Genomic DNA, 18,377 nt, shown 5'->3' with positions numbered 1-18,377 from the left:
CCATCCATAGTTTTTTATGGAAATCCTGCCGCAAATCGTAGTTAATCTGTGTATAACGGAGATTGAGCACCTTAATAAAATGTTATTTCTATTCTACTGCTTTTCTATATATTACTAGCTGACCCGGCAAACTTCGTCCCGCCCAAAATTTCTTTTTTGTTATCAATACCTTCAAACATTCACGTTTTCTTACTATGAGCAAGTTTATGGGTCCATTCGCAGAACTGTACATTGATTGATCTGCTATTCGACCCCGTTGAGTTTACCTTTTACTATAAAATTCCTAGTATTTCTAACAAAACTCATCATTATTTTTTTTTTTATAAATTCGTTTATTTTTACAGGCTCAGTTACATAAGTTAAAAGGAGCCGAAATCTTAAATATATTTTTAAAACTATATATATGAACAATTTTCTTAAATCTATGGTTAGTAATGTGGGAAACCGATCACTCGCGGTGGACTCGAGATTAAAAGGGTGACATGTTTTTCTTCTCAGGAAAAGGATGGGGTATAAGGAAATTATTACAATGTTGATAATCACACACACTCAATTCTTAAATCTATTCGTACATCTGTTGTGAATTTACATTCAATTCTCCTGTTTATAGCAAGCGGACCAATTACTCACAAAGGAAGAAATGGAGGGTATAAGGATATAAGGATAATCACACACGAACATCGATAGATTTAAGGAAAACATATATTTGGGACATGTAATCAAGGTCTAACCGAGCCAACACATCTCTCACCGGCACATTGGGCTGCCTTCCTCTAGCCCGAAGGGAGTTCTCTAAATTCGATCTGGCAACAAGATACACCTCACACGACCAAACAACGTGTTCGATGTCGTGGTAACCTCGGCCACAAACGCAGATATTGCTGCCGGCCAAATTGAAACGAAAGAGTAGCGCGTCTAACGAACAGTGATTGGACATGAGTCGGGAGAAGGTGCGAATAAAGTCCCGACTCAAGTCCAGACTTTTGAACCATGGTTTGAGGCTAACCTTAGGGATAATCGAGTGAAGCCACCGGCCCAATTCATCTTCGTTCCATTTGCGTTGCCAGTTAGCGATGGTATTTTTACGGACTAAACAGGGTGTCGACTACCTTGAAAATCCTTGAAAATCAGGGAATATCAGGGAATTAAAATAATGTCAGTGAAGATCAGAGAATATCTGGGAATTTCTACATCAATCTGGAAAAACTTAAATTCCGTCATTTAGAATTTTTGTTATTGCAGTAATTAGAAAATTTTGATAACACCAAGAGCTATGAAGGTATAGCTAGGCTTTGATAAAATGAATTTCATGATGATGTTAGACTGTGCCACGAATTCTAAAGCTGAGAATTCTGAGCTCGATGAAACTTCGCAAGCTATATTTTGTCGTTGGTTTCGACGAGTCTTTGAACAAGACTACAAAGAGGCTGCAGTTGCATCTGAATATCAGATTTTGGAATGAAGATTAAATGGAGGTGATAAATCGTTACATGACGTCAATGTTCTCGGAACGTTCTCAAGCATCAGAGATTAACTTGCAGCTTTTAAAGAAGGTCTGGGAATTATATATTTGAACAAACCTACCAACGTGAATTGGACATATTTCGCGAGCTGCAACTGAACTTTTACAAAGGAGAAGAAAAACTCTTGAATCTGGGTAGCTCCGGATTCATCAATAGATTGATGGATTAAAAAACTCGCCAAAATTTACGACAGACAAATCTCTAAATTTCGTCTCGGATGCGGAGCTCTGGTTTTAAAGCTTTCGAAGCATTAATACATCCTTGATCTTGCCGTCATTGATTTCGATCAAAAAAATAGCTGAAAAAACGATTCGTAAAACTTGTGACTGTTGATTCTTGTGACCTTTTTAATATTTGACGGATTTTGGACGTATCAGTGGAGCTCCAGCAGACTTAACACTAAAACAATATTGATAGCAAAACCAGCAACAAGTTTGCTCACTATAATCCGGAAAATAAACGACTGGAGCATTTTTGGAAATGATAGGTTTACGGAACCTTTTAACCAAAATGGTCTTCTGTCTCTCGTGTGGAAACTCCAACGTTGAGAGAGCTTTTCCATTGATACCGAATGTTTTGAGAAAACATTTGTGAGGAAACGTTTATGCGACAAGTTTGCAATGGTATGCTTCACTCTGGAAGGATGGCCTCAATAAAAATGTTGAGCTAGTTAATTCAACGAGTTCAAAATTCTCATTCTCTTTATCTAGAAGACAAGGAAAGTTGAAAGAAATAAGAAAATGTTGGAAAATGCACAGAAGTCCGAAAGATTGCAATAAAAAGTGGTTCGTTCAAATCGTAACAGTTTCGTGAAATTGATCCGAATCAACATGAAAATGACTCATTCTGTACTAGTGTTTAAGGCTCCTTCATAAGAACTTTGAACTGTATTAATAAAAATATTTTTTTATCTTTTACGACACTTCTCTGTCGTCGTTTGACTTATTTAAAAATCACAAACAATTTTTTCATTGGATGATACCGACAGACGTTCTTAAATTTCATTGTTTAAATATCTTAGAAACTATAGCTAAAGTATTAGTAGTGAATTTGATTACTGGTCTTCATCTGGATTTTATCAGGGAATTTTTGTTCGAGTTTTGAGTCGACACCCTGCTAAAGAGTAAAATTCATTGAAGGCGATTTGACGCTGATAAATATCGCCTTCAATCGCACCTACCTTTGCTAATGAGTCAGCCCTCTCATTACCCGGAATTGAGCAATGAGAAGGGACCCACACAAAGGTAATGACATAACAGCGTCTGGATAAAGCACTCAAAATTTTTCGTATTCTCTCAAGGAAGTACGGCGAGTGCTTTTCCGGCCTCACTGAACGGATAGCTTCGACAGAGCTAAGACTATCCGTTACAATGTAATAGTGTTCAACAGGTCGTGAGGCGACGCTGTCCAGCGCCCAATGAATTGCTGCCAATTCAGCAATATACACTGAGCAAGGATTCTGAAGACTGTGTGAGGTGCTAAAAAATTCGTTGAACACTCCAAATCCTGTGGACTCATTTATAGTGGACCCATCAGTAAAGTACATATTATCACAATTGATACCCCTATATTTTTCATCGAAGATCGTTGGAGCGATCCTCGATCGTTGGTAATCTGAATATCCATGGATATCTTGCTTCATGGACAGATCAAAATGCACAGAGGAATTGATGTAGTCAGGGAAACAAACACGGTTGGGAATATACGAAGAAGGATCAACCTGCATGGAGATGAATTCATGATATGAACTCATGAATCCGGAGTGAAAATTTAGCTCGATCAGCCGCTCAAAATTTCCGATCACCAATAGGTTCATGACCTTACACCGGATGAAGAACCGAAGAGATAATAAATTGAAGCGATCTTTTAGTGGGAGTAGGCCTGCCAAAACCTCGAGACTCATGGTATGCGTTGAGGGCATACATCCAAACGCAATACGGAGACAAAGATACTGAATTCGCTCGAGTTTAATTAAGTATGTTTTGGCAGCTGATTGAAAACAGAAACTGCCATACTCCATCACTGAGAGAATAGTTGTTCTATACAACATTATAAGATCTTCGGGATGGGCTCCCCACCAGGTGCCGGTAATTGTACGGAGAAAATTTATTCTTTGTTGGCATTTTTTACTCAGATACCTAATATGGGCCCAACAAGTACATTTGGAGTCGAACCAGACCCCAAGATACTTGAATGACATAGCATGAGTGATCGGTTTACCCAAAAGTTGAAGCTTTGGTTTTGCTGGTCTATGCTTCCTAGAAAAAACGACCATCTCTGTTTTCTCCGTGGAGAATTCGATCCCTAGCCCAATGGCCCAGGTTGAAAAATTGTTCAAAGTATCTTGTAAGGGTTCTTGTAGGTCGGATTCTGTTGATCCTACGACAGAAACCACTCCATCATCTGCAAATTGTCTTAGGCTGCAATTTTGTGTAAGGCAATTGTCGATGTCGCTTACATAGAAGTTGTACAAAAGGGGGCTTAAACATGAGCCCTGGGGGAGGCCCATGTAAGAGACCCGACTTACTGCCGAATCTCCGTGAGAAAAATTCAAATGCTTCTCACAAAGCAAGTTATATAACATATTATTCAATAGAGGCGGCAGACCCCGAGAATGTAATTTGTCTGTCAAAACCTCTATTGAAACAGAATCAAAGGCCCCCTTTATGTCCAAGAATACTGAAGCCATTTGTTTTTTTCCGGCGTAAGCCATTTGAATTTCTGAAGAAAGCAACGCAAGACAATCATTCGTCCCCTTGCCCCTGCGGAACCCATATTGTGTATCTGAGAGTAGGCCATTCGTTTCAACCCATCGATCAAGGCGAAACAAGATCATTTTCTCCAACAATTTCCGTATACAAGACAGCATTGCTATTGGGCGGTACGAATTGAAGTCGGACGCGGGTTTTCCGGGTTTTTGAATAGCTATAACTCGTACTTGTCTCCAATCATCTGGAACAATATTATGCTCCAGAAACCGATTGAATAAGTTCAACAAGCGATGTTTTGCCACATCAGGGAGATTTTTCAGCAAGTTGAACTTAATTCTATCCGATCCCGGAGCAGAATTGTTACATGAAAGGAGAGCAAGAGAGAATTCTACCATCGAAAACTCGGAATCAAGATCGCACCTATCTTGTGGTATATCTCGAACAATTTTTTGCACAGGAGCGGAATCAGGACAAACCTTCCGTGCAAAATTAAAAATCCATCGATGTGAATATTCCTCGCTTTCATTTGTTGAAGAGCGATTTCTCATGTTTCGAGCCACTTTCCATAATTTTTTCATTGACGTTTCTCGTGACAAACCTCCCACGAAATTTCGCCAATAAGCACGTTTTTTCCCTTTGATCAAGTTTTTAAATTGATTTTCAAGGTCCAAATACGATTGAAAATTTTCAATGGTTCCACGGTTCCGAAAAGCTTTGAATGCGTTCGATTTATCCTGATAAAGCTTGGAACATTGGCTATCCCACCATGGATTGGGAGGCCTTCGACGAATAGTGGAGCCTGGGATGGGTTTCGTTTGAGCGCGAACCGCGCTGTCATAGATCAAACGAGAAAGGAAGTTATACTCCTCCAATGGAGGTAAACCATCTCTGGAATTGATGGCTAGAGCAATCGCGTCCGCATATTTTTTCCAGTCAATGTGTCTTGTGAGGTCATATGCCATGTTTATAGATTCAGAAGAATTCGACCCAATGGTGATGGAAATTTTGATTGGCAAGTGATCACTACCGTTGGGGTCCTGGATTACATTCCACTTGCAATCTAACGATAGTGAATTCGAGCAAAGCGAGAGGTCAAGAGCACTTGGGTTAGCAGGAGGTTTAGGTACACGTGTTGTTTCCCCAGTGTTCAAAAGTGTCATATTGAAGCTGTTACAAAGATCATATATCAACAGTGAACGATTGTCGTCGTATTGTTCCCCCCAGGCAGTTCCGTGAGAGTTGAAGTCTCCCAAGATCAATCGTGGCTCAGGAAGGAGTGAGCACATGTCAACAAGTAGCTTGCGGCTAACCGCAGCTCTCGGAGGCCAATACAAGCTGACAATACAGAGGTCTTTGCCTCTGATGTTTGCATGACAAGCAACAGCTTCAATCCCTCCAATAGGTGGAAGGTCAATTCGAAAAAATGAGTGGCACTTATTGATCCCCAATAGCACCCCTCCGTATCTGTCATCACGGTCCAAGCGTATAATATTAAAATCGTGGAAAGAGAGATCATCTCGCGAAGAAAGCCAAGTTTCGGACAGAGCAAAAACATCACAATTGAGCTTATGAATTAAAAATTTGAATGTATCCAATCTAGGGATAAGACTACGACAATTCCACTGTAAAACAGTGATATCTCCGACCTCTCTATTTGAATTAGACATCAAGAGAGATAATCATTGCAAGGAGGGGCCATGTTTGCATCAATTGTTGCAAAATTGTCTTTAATACTGGAAGCATTGATATGACAAGGGTTCTGATGGAGTCGGAAACATTAAAGCATGTGAAGATTTGAGCCACAAGGTCAGTCAACTTTATAAATCCCGATTGGGAAGTTGAACTTGACGGTAAAATAGGGACAGTTGGGGTTTTTGATGTCCCTTCGAGTGCTGGGTCGTTCGAAGGTGAATTATTCCCACGGAAGCCAGGAGGAACCTGATTTTGCTTGTCCGCTGCACTCGATTTTTTAGGCATGCTAACATAGGGTATAACCGGAGGGGCTTGTCCTTGAACTTTGGGAGTGGTCACATTTTTGCGCCGGGGATTCCCTTGGAAGATGTACGGTGTGCCCTCGTTAGCTGTATCCGCTTCCATTTCGTCAACTGGCAGCGAAGCGAAGACATTGTTTGCGGTTAAAGGTTGTTGCTGTTGGGCCAATGGAGAAGCGCCCTTCAAAATTTCTGCAAAAGTGCGCTTCGAGCGTTCCTTTAAAGAGCGCTTCTGCTTCTCCCAGCGACTCTTGTAAGTTTCACAAGCCGAGAGCACGTGCGGAGTTCCTCCGCAATATGGACACTTTTGCTCAATCGCACTGCAGGATTTGTCCACATATTGCTCTCCGCAAGTGGCACAGCGCTCCTTGTTGGCGCAGTAAGCTGCTGTGTGACCAACTGACTTGCATTTCAGGCAAGTCATGGGCTTTGGCACGAAGAGTCGCAGCGGTAGCCTCAATTTGTCCACCATAACGTAGTCAGGGAGGGCGGAGCCAGCAAAAGTGACTCTAAACGAGTCGGACGGCGTAAATTTCGATTCTTTCCCTTCCTGGGAGACTTTGCCGAGTTGTCGGCATTCTAAGATTTTAACCTTAATCAAAGGCAGCTTTTTAAATCTGCCATCTCCTTCCATAATTGATTTGCACGTCAGACCCGTTTCGGTTATCACCCCCGAGATTTCTACGTCATGGGAAGGCACGTAGACACGATATTCCAGGGTAAACCTCTGGTCGACGACAATACCGTTTGCGTCTTTCCGATCAGCCACGACAACACGCAGTTTGGTCGGTCTAACCTTCGTAATTTCTGTCACGGAGGAGTATCTTGCCAGATCTTTCATGATCTGAATAACATTAAGTGCTTTTCCGTTTGGCTTAGGCCTGAAGAAAACAACCCACGGACCAGTTCCAGGTGCATCTTCAGGATAAACCTTGACACGTGAAGAGAAGACAACAGGAGGAGAAGGAGATGACGAGGATTGAAGGGGATCGGGGACAACAGGATGGGGAGGCGAAGTCTGAGCTGAGGTAGGAGCGAGGGGGGTTGGAGAGGAGATATTTGCAGGTTTTTTAGAGGGGGGCTTGCTAGAGTTAGCAGACTCGTCCCCGGACGAAACATCCTCTGATGTAGGAACGCGTTTAAGTGTCTTCGCTGTTCCTTTATTAATTTTATCAACCAGAGGGGAGTCATCATCAGAGATCTCCATATCTGGAGATCCTCCCCCTCCTTCTGCCATTCTGTAATTGGTACTTATAATCTAATATTTTGTTTTAATAATAATAATAATTAAAAAAAAATAAAAATAAAAAAAAATCTTATATCTTATTTATTTCTATTCACCACAATGCACCCCAGTGCTGATGAACTGGCAACCGCTGCTTGCTTCTCAATCGGAGCGCTCGGCACTATCACACACCACTAAGAAGTGATGCTCTCCTTCACACTGCTGTAAGTGAGCAGCGAATCGCGCTGGTATTGTGTGCGTGCAACTGAGCACCGATGTCCGACTTCGATTGCGATGGCGACAAATCGGCGAAAACTGAAAGCCGGCTGGCCTTGCCAGGCTTTGATGATTCTGCTTTTCTCACTAATTCCGAGTTCACACTGCGTTTTACGATATCTCGAACAGTTCGAAAACGCGCGAAAAAAGCACACCCGGGCGATAAAAAAAAATAACAGCCAACGGTAACCGAAAACAATGCTTTAACGGAGACGCTCACAGCACATGACCGGTTACTCGAAGCTTATGCCGAAGAATGAACTCATCATTATAATATCAGATTATTTTCAGACATAATTCTCGTTCAAGATTTTTCAACCACTTGCAAATAACATGTTTCTCCGTTAAATGGAATAAATGTTTTACACAGAAAATATGATAGAATAAAGACAGCCCTAAATCGGATAATTCTTTCCTCGAGTTCTGCTCTTATCAACACATCCGACGATCCTTTTTTTTTGGTATAGATAGAAGAAGATATAGAAGTGCGTTTCATCACATTAAATTCCATTTCCAGTTTCGAACAAAGATCAATTTCGCTAGCGCAAACATCAAATGGACTAACAGCACTTGTATGTAATTGTAGAACATATGGGAATTAAATTTTCCGAATTTTCCTTCAAAGTTTTCCGAAAATTTTCAATTGTCATTTTTGGTTGGAATATTTTTGGTTGAAATATGTGTAATATTTTTATGGGACCCCCTCTTCATTCCAAAGGAGGGAGGGGTGTCATACCATTATAGAAACATTTCTCATACCCAAAAACCTCGAGTTATGCAGAAGTTGGTGTTTCGTTTGTCTGGCAGCCCCCCTTGGAGGAGTGTATTCACCATAGAAACGTTTCGTGCCCCGTAAAACCTTCACATGCCAAGTTTGGCTCCATTTGCTTGATTAGTTTCCGAGTTATGCAGAAATTTGTGTTTCATTTATATGACAGCCCATCCTTATAGCGCGGAAAGAGTGTCTAACCACCATAGAAATACTTCTTACATCCTAAATTTGGTTTCGTTTGCTTGATTAATTCTCGAGTAATGCAGAAATTTGTGTTTCATTTGTATGACAGCCCACCCTTAGAGAGCGGAAGGAGTGTTCAATACCGCAAGGCCATTCTAGGCACAATCCTGTCTAGAATAATCAGACGATATGATATTTTACAAGCATAAATAGCTCTTCCTTCGTTTCAGGATATTTTTATCAATGTGGACCAAAATTTAACCTGTTCTGTACAAATGGCCTCGATAGAATCAATCTAGATAAGCGGATCATCAACTGCCGCTCTTTCATTTCATTGTCGATTGCGCGGAAACGGCTGCATTTTTTCAAACGTTGAGCCCCTCATCGGTCCTTAGAGGTCGACACTGAGCAATTCGTTAGATTAAGTGGGACTGACAGTTACAAAGTAGGCAAATAAAAAGTATATGGATTTGTTTTGTTATTCGTAAATTCGTTACAAAACGCGACCACTTTCTGGCTATTTTCTTGGTATACAATAAATATCTTTGGGAGCTGGGACATACACTGATTTCATGCAAGCGCTCTTGATGAGGGCTGAATAGAAAGCGCTGCAAACCATTTTTCGACATACTGTTTAAAAAAAGGCAAGTTCGAATTATATTTTTGAAGTCATTGCTCGGCCATTTTTTATTGGAAGCAAAAATGCGAACTAAATGTGCTTCTCAGAAATCGGATGGATTCGTCAAGCTCCATTACTGATTAAGCTGACATCCGTTACTTATAAGTAGACCACCAAAGTTAGGGTCTCTCCATCCCAAGTTACAAATGATACTATCTTATCAACGGATTCAATTTTGCTTGGACATTATCTTCCCTCTCCCATGGAGGAAAGTTTCACCGGAAGCGCTCGAGACGGTCGCATATGTTTGTAAAATAAACCGTTTTCCCACTTGCTGCGACCACCGTCTGTCGGTCGCGATAGCATGCCGCGAATATATTATCCGCGGCATCTTTTTTTACTAGCCCCAACAGTGCGCTGGACTATATCTATTTTCAATTAGTAACGGGGCAAGGAGAGAAGGGTATTGAAAATGACCTTCCATATACACGCAATCTTCGCCCCCCAGAATCTTTCCAATCAAAGACTGATTGTTAAAAAAAGATATCGACGCAAAACCCATCTTCAGTTTGACGTCTCGCGGGAAATTAGAAATATCCGCTCTGTCCCTCCCATGGCAGTCAAGTGAATGAAGGGCTAGCAGCCAAGCACCAAAACATGCGTTGATGTGTCCCCGCGGCGGCCACAAGTGAAGAGGGGAAGCCGATGATAATGCTGGAAATTGCCTCACCTGGATGGCGAAGATTACTATCAAAATCACGATCCCATTTTGTGTGATCCGAGAATTACACGATGCGACAGTGAAAATTGCACTGACAAAATGTAGTATAAAATTTGTTTTATTTAGAGTTTGACCGCGCAAAATTTACAATTTCTTCATGAGGAAATGAAGCAAAAAAATCAGTAAAATTATAATACATTATGTTTGTAGGTTTTTTATTAAAGTTTAGAGAGAAAAATAGTATGAACTTTCGAATTTTTAGTTGAATACCTCGCATCATTTTCTGCACAGTGACATTGTCAAAATTATCAAAAAAATAATCCTAATTATCTTCTGAAGACTTCTCCTTGTAAAGATGTCCATTTATTGTTGCTCCAGTGATGAAAACCTTTGTTTTCTTTCCACATATGTATGTGAAGATAAATTTGGATTAACCCGGAGAATCACACCCTTACGTTTAGCAAGGTAATATTTTTGTCCCGGGGTTTGTCCAAAGACTATTTTACATATGTTTCATCGTCCATCGAAATACATCCAATTGGTCATAATTTGATCTTAGTAATACATACAATTGGTCAGAATTTGATCTTACAGTTCTCTTGCACGATTTTTGGTAACCGAACTTCACTATGCGCCGTAGTGAAGCTTTTCGTCAAATCAAGTTCATAGATCCCAGAATTATGTCGGACTACCCTTATGCACGTAGTTTCCGGTCATATGTTCCACATTCAGTTTTCTTTTCACGATTCAACGCAAATATTTCCTAATAACGTTTGAGCACGGTATTACAGTCGATTTTGGGAATTCGAAAGCCTTCGCGTCCATTCCTGATGACCAGGTTGGATTTTCAACGTGAATGTGCAGAATTTTTTCACATCTATCACATCAACATAGTCTTGGATAACTTTTCAACGTGTGTATCAATTCTGGTGAGAATTCCACCACTAAATAACAATTCTTCCAGGTCAAAGCACTGTCATTAGTTTTTTGACATGTCAACTAGAGACGCTGCAGTAACTAGAAAGAAGCGGCCAAATATTAACTGGAACAGACTTCAGATGGTTGGTGTACTTGCTATAATAAATAACCGTGATTTATTTGTAATTTCCATAGTACCTCGAATATCTTCATTTTCTTTTCTGTTTGGGTGAAGCTTCTCCACCGCGAAAAATGAAATCTGATGGTTACACTTGACTACACCACACAACCCGCACGCAACACAACTCAACACTACGGAATAAGCAGTAATGACTACTGGGTTTAAACCTTCCGTCTGCCGTCATTGAAACACTTTTCTGCATCATCAAGTGCGACAAGGCAAACGCAGTCAGCTATGTATGAAGCAATCACTACTACTAATGCACTGCCTTGTGTAAAACTGATATTTGAGGTTCATAGTTTCCTGCTGACACAGCCGATGGAAACGATAGAAAACACACACACACATTATTGTTGATTGAACAGGTAGCTCACTTAATCCCATGTGGCATCTGTTTAGCCTTTCGGTGTGAAGCGAATTCGGTTTATACTCTAAGCCAGCGGTACTCAACCTTTTTTCAGAGGGGCCACAAACACGTGTCAGTCATGGTGTTGCGGGCCGCAAAAAAATTAAGAAGGGTGATGTTCAGGATACGACCGCACTGTTAACATAGAACTACGAAATTTTTACCGGCAACCATTAAAGAAATTTGATAATAAAACTCTTTACAAATATTGGATAACAATGGCAAGGGATGACAAATGAATGTTATCTAAGTAGTTTTTCAGTATCTCTTAGCCAAATTACATCTCCAACGCAGAAAGAAACATCTCAGAACACGCAGAACGACAACAGAAAATACGAATTGAATCTATTATTTGGTAGTGACGGAGACGAAAGCAATAGCATCGAAAAAAAAATTCCACCCAAGTGTTCTCCCAACGCTGCAAAATACTTTACATCAATTTTAACCCGGAACACTGATTGAAATCACCGAAATTGAATAATCGATTGAAAAGAAACACAAATCAGTCATTCACGATTTATCAGTCATCCAGCCACTTGCAGCCACGACAGCAAGGTTTTCCAATTGGTATTTCTCAAGGCCGGGTTGTTTGGTTTGGTCTTTTTCAAGGCTAGAAAATGAGCTGAGAAAGCTTAAAGCTTCTATAATTCAAAACAACATAATTATACCAATAAATCCAAACAAACCCTAGAATCAACAGAAGCTCTCTTCAACCGGTAATAAATACAAAATAGATTTTTAGAATGCATCGGAATTTCTAAAATAATGCTTTAGTTGAAATTTTAAGTGGCCCTGAAAAGGACCGATGGGTTTTTCGTAGTTTTGTAGACGCAGCTCAAGCTGATTGATTCATTCGTGTTCTCGCGAATGTAGACGCACTCAGTATGCATTGCGACATTTTTCTCGTACTACACACAGCGCAGCTCCAGTCGATTATATATTAGGTTGAGGAAAAAGTAATCCATTATTTTTGAGTTAAATTCAAAACTATTTTCAATATGCTTCGGATTGTCCGATTTGGATCAATTATGCACCGTTTTGTTGTAAAATTTGTTGCCTTTCTAAAGGTAGCTTCAGTCTCTATCACAGAAGTCTTAGTCCTTATTGGCGAAAAACTCTGCCAATAAATTTTTACAATTTTCTCTTGATCCCAATTATTATCACTATGGAAATTTTCCAAAGCGAGAAAAAGGTGGTAACCGCTTGGTTCCAGGTCAGGACTATATGGTAGTTGCTTTAAATCATCCCCATTAATTTCTCGGAATTGTGTGACCTTGTGTTGTCCTGATGGAATACAACGCCTCTTCTTTTGGCCAATCCTGGACGTTTCTGGTTAATCGCTAGCTTCCAACGGCCCATTTGTTGACAGTAGAGATTTGAATTTAGTCTGTTGCACTAAAAAAAATATAAAAAGAATTTGAAAAAAAAAAAATTTTTGAATAGTTTTTTAAATAAAATGAATTGCACGTATTTTACTGTTGCAGTATCGGCACCATGAACACCATTCACAATTTCAGCGGCCTGGCTTGCATTTTCGCCTTTATAAAAGGAAAAGTGTAAAATGTATCGAATTTTCTCTTTGTTGACCTCCATTCTTAACACCATGTAACTCACAACTGAATGAATCAAACAGAAAACAGCAAAAGAATTTTTTGAAGTGTGATATGTCACCTTTACAACGAGCCTAAACGAAACGAGCCTTGAAATTGTATGATCGATATTACGCGAGATATTGAACACTAAAGCCAGCTACCGTCAAAATAATGGATATTTTTTTCCGCGTCGGACTCACGAAAACGAAGATGTGTTTTTCATATATTGATAGTCGCAAATGTTGCAAACAAAACCGCATGCTGGTTTCTGACTTTATTAACTTCCGTGTTTATTTACAGGATAATTTTTAAATTCCTAAAATAATTTCATCACTGTTTTTCATGAATATAAATATACGATATCATCCTTACACTTAGTATTCAAAGTTAAGTTCTTCTGCAAACAGTTTAACATACAGACTGTTCTGTTACTCAATAGCCTACAAAATAGTGCAATGTTAATTCAAGGCTTTACAATTTTATAAAAATAGAAGTAATTCCAATTCTTACTCCGAGAAATGAGATGATGATAAAATAATTTAAATTGGTTGAAACTACGAATCCGCGTATTTAGTTCACTTGCTCACAATGATTCTCAATATATGATGAATTCAACAATTGTTCGAATCTCTTGTATTGTTTATCGTTGCCAAGGGGTTCTGATGAAAGGTGCGACAAATTGCAATGCATTTCGGTAACATGATTAAATCTCAATACTTTACAAAATCGAAGAAAAGGAATGAAAAATCGAATTTACTTGGAATTTTACATGAATAAATATAGGGTTGGGGAAAAAGAAATGTCGTATTTCTGATCGAAATTTGACGCTTTATTTAACATACTTAAAATTATCCAATTTAAGTCAAATATGTGGCGTTTTGTTCGCAAACTCTTTGCCATTTAGAAGGCAACTTCATTATCAACTAACCGATCTCAATTTTTGAAATCAAAGTTCATCAAATCAAATTAAAATATTTTTTATAGTTTATAAAATATTTTTTATAGTTTATATGGTCTCGAGACCACAGGCGCATCTTTTTTTTTGTATTTTTTCTTGAAAGCTGAGGTTTTCTTTACATAATATATTCGAAAATCTAAGATGTGTTTCCTTTCGTTTTCGAGTTACTGAATACTTGAGAATACTTCAGTTTTACGGTGACAATCCGTTAAAAAAAATTTAGACATTTTTCTGGTTTGTGACTACGGATCATTTTGAACAGATTTTTTTAAATTAAAACACTTCATGGAGATTATAAAGCATGGTTTGTTGGTAGAATGTAATGATACATATATACCCTGCTTCATTCATCTATGTGTTGACCAGAAAGCCAATGAATATTTAATCCAAGAGAAAACCAGTGAACCTGCAGAGTGCATTAAATCAGAAATACACACACTAGGAAGAACGCCGTGTGAAGAATATGTAACTTTCCTGGCTCTCCTTTGCATCTTTTGTTTCTTCTTTCACATCGCTCATCCGTGTTAATCTCGAGATGAAGGTTCCACGGGTTTCGCAATCAAGCAGAAACGCGAATCACGAATTACGAAATTGATGTTACATCCATCGCCCATCTCCAATCTTCCCCTATGCACTTGAGCTGCAAGAACGGATCAATGAAAGCTCCGAGATCACATAAAAAGAAATGAAAGTGCGCCCTTCCTGATTATATCTTCCATCTGGGGCGGAATAATATCAAAGCAAAAGACTGAAGGGGCTGCTGAAGTCAAACAGATGCTGATACTTTCAATGTTTCCTAATCAACCTTCCCATCTTTCGATCTCACCTGCACATATGGGAGGGCAGGCTCTCTTTACATAAATTGAAACATGACGTCGTGCGTCACTTGAAACGATTTTTTTCCTGTGTATAATGAGTGTATTACACTTTGTAGAACTGCATTCTGATCTGCGGAATCATTCCAGGAAATCCTGTTTTTTCTCTCTTCCCGTCGAATTACATTATGTAACATCAAGATTAAGATTAATAGCGTCTCCCCGGCTCTAGCGGCTGTGGCTGTGGCGTGGAGGACAACTCAATAAACTAATCTACTGCGCGTCACACATTACAACCTCCGGCGAAACGAGCGCGCTCATCCACCAAGAAGCCAATTTACTCAATTTGCTCCGATCACCATAAATCATAATTCTCCCACAGTGTCGTCTTTCGCTTTCGTCTGCGACTCCGGCCGGCCTTCGGAGTAGGAAACAGATGCGCGCGGGGCGGCAGCACTTTATGGTTGCTTCACACCTACCCGAAAAATGGCAACAGTCGTCGTTATTCTCGTTGTGTTCTACATTCTCCCACCGTAAATACACCCCCAACGAGCTACGCGAGCTAGCGGGCTAAAGTGAATTTTCGTTGACAGTTTCCAGCTGAGTTGCAGCGAGCACCGGCTTGATGATGATGTCTGCAGCTGTATTGCACGACGGACGACGTAATTAAAATCAATTAAATTTTTGCATTCACAATTTGTGGATTGAGTGTACGCAGCAAAAATGAGACACTAATCTCAGGAGAAACTGTCCGTGTGATTTGGTAAGACGTCGTTGATTGCATGTTTTTCGTTGTTGTTTATTTCAAAATCAAACGCGAGAGAATAACGGGTGTTAAATAAAAAATGAGAATTTTTTCAATCACATATAAAAAAAATATTTTTTTTCATCGATTTCAGTATTTTTTATTAATAACATAATGTATTTTCTTCAAAAAAATGTCAGTGAATGTTTGAGTAAGAGCCGTGGTCTGCTGTTCGACGCAACTTTGTCGCGATGCACTTACGTCCATTTTCCGGATACAATTCCGGATTCTTGTAGTCAGTTGCTTCGTGTCCTTGGCCCTCCAATTGTTTTTATACACTAGGGCACTGAGTGAGCCAAAAAAATCCTCTATTGGGCGGCACTGGGGCAAGTTTGTTGCGTTACGATCTTTCGGCACGAACGGTATCTTTTTCTCCTCAAGATACGCCAGCGTCTTCTTGGCGTTATGGGAAGACGCCTTGTCCGGTCAGAAGACGTACTTCCCATCCACGTGATGCTCGTTCAGGAACCGCAGCAGGATTTTATCGAGGCACTCTTCTCGATAGATTTGTTGGTAGATTGCCAGACCGCTCGGCTTAAACCAAGGCTTTGAAATGCCCCGGTCGGAAATGGCGATGTACAACATAACCTTTTTTCCAAACTTGTGCTTGAACTTGTATTTGGATGACTTGTCGCTGGAGTAGTTATTATCATTTCCTGGAATATGCGTTTTGGACAGCGGAAAATAGCTTTCGTCGTCCAGAACGAAAGACGTCCTGCGGTATTTTTGGTCATCCACCGACACTGTGATTTAACCGTCTCAATCTGCTCCTCCGTGTACTCCGGTGACCTCGTATGCTTCCTGCAGACGATTCCTTCCATCTTGAGGGTCCGATGGATCAATACGTGGGAGCAGCCATATTTCCGACCGGCGTCACGCAGGCTGGTTGCGTCTTTGTTGTCAAACAGCTTCTTTAACGATGTCTTCCTCTGCTTCGTCATTACCGTCACCGGACGACCACTTCCGACCTTCCGCTCTACGTTCAGGGAACCCAGGATACGATATACCGTACTGACAGGTACATTTTCTTCCTTAAAATGTGCCACCGTGAACTTTTTTCCTTGCTGGAAATGCGTTTCGTAGAACCGTACAATGCGTTCGCGGAGCACGTGCTGTTTCGACGCCATCTTTGCTTTGACTAAATTCAAACTAGCAAAACCAAACACACCTACTGTTTCTAGGGATCCCAAAGAGCAATTTTCTTGGAGAAAGAAAATTTTACGCTCTTTATTTGAGTTACTGAAAGGTATTGAAAAAATTCTCATTTTTTATTTAACACCCGTTAATTAAGATTTGAAGGGAAATGGAATTTTATGCGTTCGAGGTCTGCTCAAAAAATAGCGCGAATTTTGAATTTGCACAAATTAAGTATCTTCGATTCTAGATTTTTCATGTGACGTTATTTTGTTACTCATGTCTCTCACTTATGGCGACAAGTTCGGCCAAGCATTCAACAGAGTCTAACGCGAATCCCGACGCGAATAGAGTCTAACAGCTCCTTGAAATTTTAATGCAATTCGGGTTTTGGTCGAAATTGAGCCCAGTCAAACATTCATATATATTTTCTCATATCATTGATCTTCTTCAGTGAAATCTGTATTATAAAAATTTCTCACGTAAACTGTGAATGACCAAGCTATTTCCTATGATCGAACTTTTAAAGTTATGGAGTATGCATAGACCCTCATAGTTGGCATCTATAAAAATTGAACGATTCCATAATGGTTAAGATTTCATGATATGCGTAAATGATTTTTCACCAAATATAATTTTCTATACATTTTGTTATAGCTCAAGAACAGTTAGTTTTTAATTTCTTAATTTCATCAATTTCCACTAGTCGTCAAAAAATTGAGCCAGTATTTTGATAAAAATGTACGTGGATTTAGGTAGCTGGTTCGTAATATTTCAGGAGTTGATAGAGGATCATAATTGATGAACAAATTCTACGCATATGGTCAATTCTCAACTAGAGGTGTTGAACTTTTCTTGAGTCGAATTTTATGTCTTGAACTGACTCTCAATTTCCATATTTGAATTCCCGCACGATTTCACGAAATTCCCGATTCTCAAAAATAAAAATTTAATAATATTGAATCATAATATAATATTAGTATCATTGATTTATTAAAGCCGAATTGCGAAAATATTTCACATGGCCGCATGTGACAAAAAAAATGAACGGTGCGTTATTCAGCAACAGATTTAAGGTTAGATGTAGGGTTCAGGAGATACAGACGAGATTGTTTCTGGAATATATGCATCTAAGACCTGACGCGCTTTGAACTGAATTGAATTGAGTGAATATGAACCGTGAGTTTCGATATCAATCCCTCCTCTTGAAACTAAGAAAATTAAATCGTCTGCCAAAGCAGTGCTGACTGAAAATAAATTGTCGTTCAAGGGGTTAAAGAAATAATCGGAACTCAATTATTTCTTGTTAAAATAACGCTGGACAAAAATGCTTAGCAGGAATAGGGGCATATGAGACAAGATGAAGTAAATAACACTAAGTAAGTAGCACTTTTTCAATGATCCCGAATCTGACTCGTTTTTCTCTGAAATGTGTCCCATTTTTACTCCAGAACCTTGATTTATTTTAAGAACTTGTTTCGGCCCGTATGTTGAATCTACAGTTCGACTATCAACCATTATTTTTTCAAAGATGCGAATGTTTCTAT

The 18,377-nt window shown here is 39.6% G+C and overlaps 1 protein-coding gene across 1 annotated transcript in view; it reads right to left on the bottom strand.

Annotated features, from left to right (window-relative positions):
* The window catches only part of LOC129770691 (serine/threonine-protein kinase N), a 222,466-nt gene that overhangs the window by 193,030 nt on the left and 11,059 nt on the right, over positions 1-18,377 (bottom strand). The gene's annotated exons all lie outside the window — the stretch shown is intronic.

Source organism: Toxorhynchites rutilus, chromosome 2 (assembly GCF_029784135.1).
Source record: "Toxorhynchites rutilus septentrionalis strain SRP chromosome 2, ASM2978413v1, whole genome shotgun sequence".
NCBI classification, from domain to species: Eukaryota; Metazoa; Arthropoda; class Insecta; order Diptera; family Culicidae; genus Toxorhynchites; species Toxorhynchites rutilus.
Note: the sequence above shows the minus strand (reverse complement) of the source record. Positions and strands in the feature narration are given on the sequence as shown.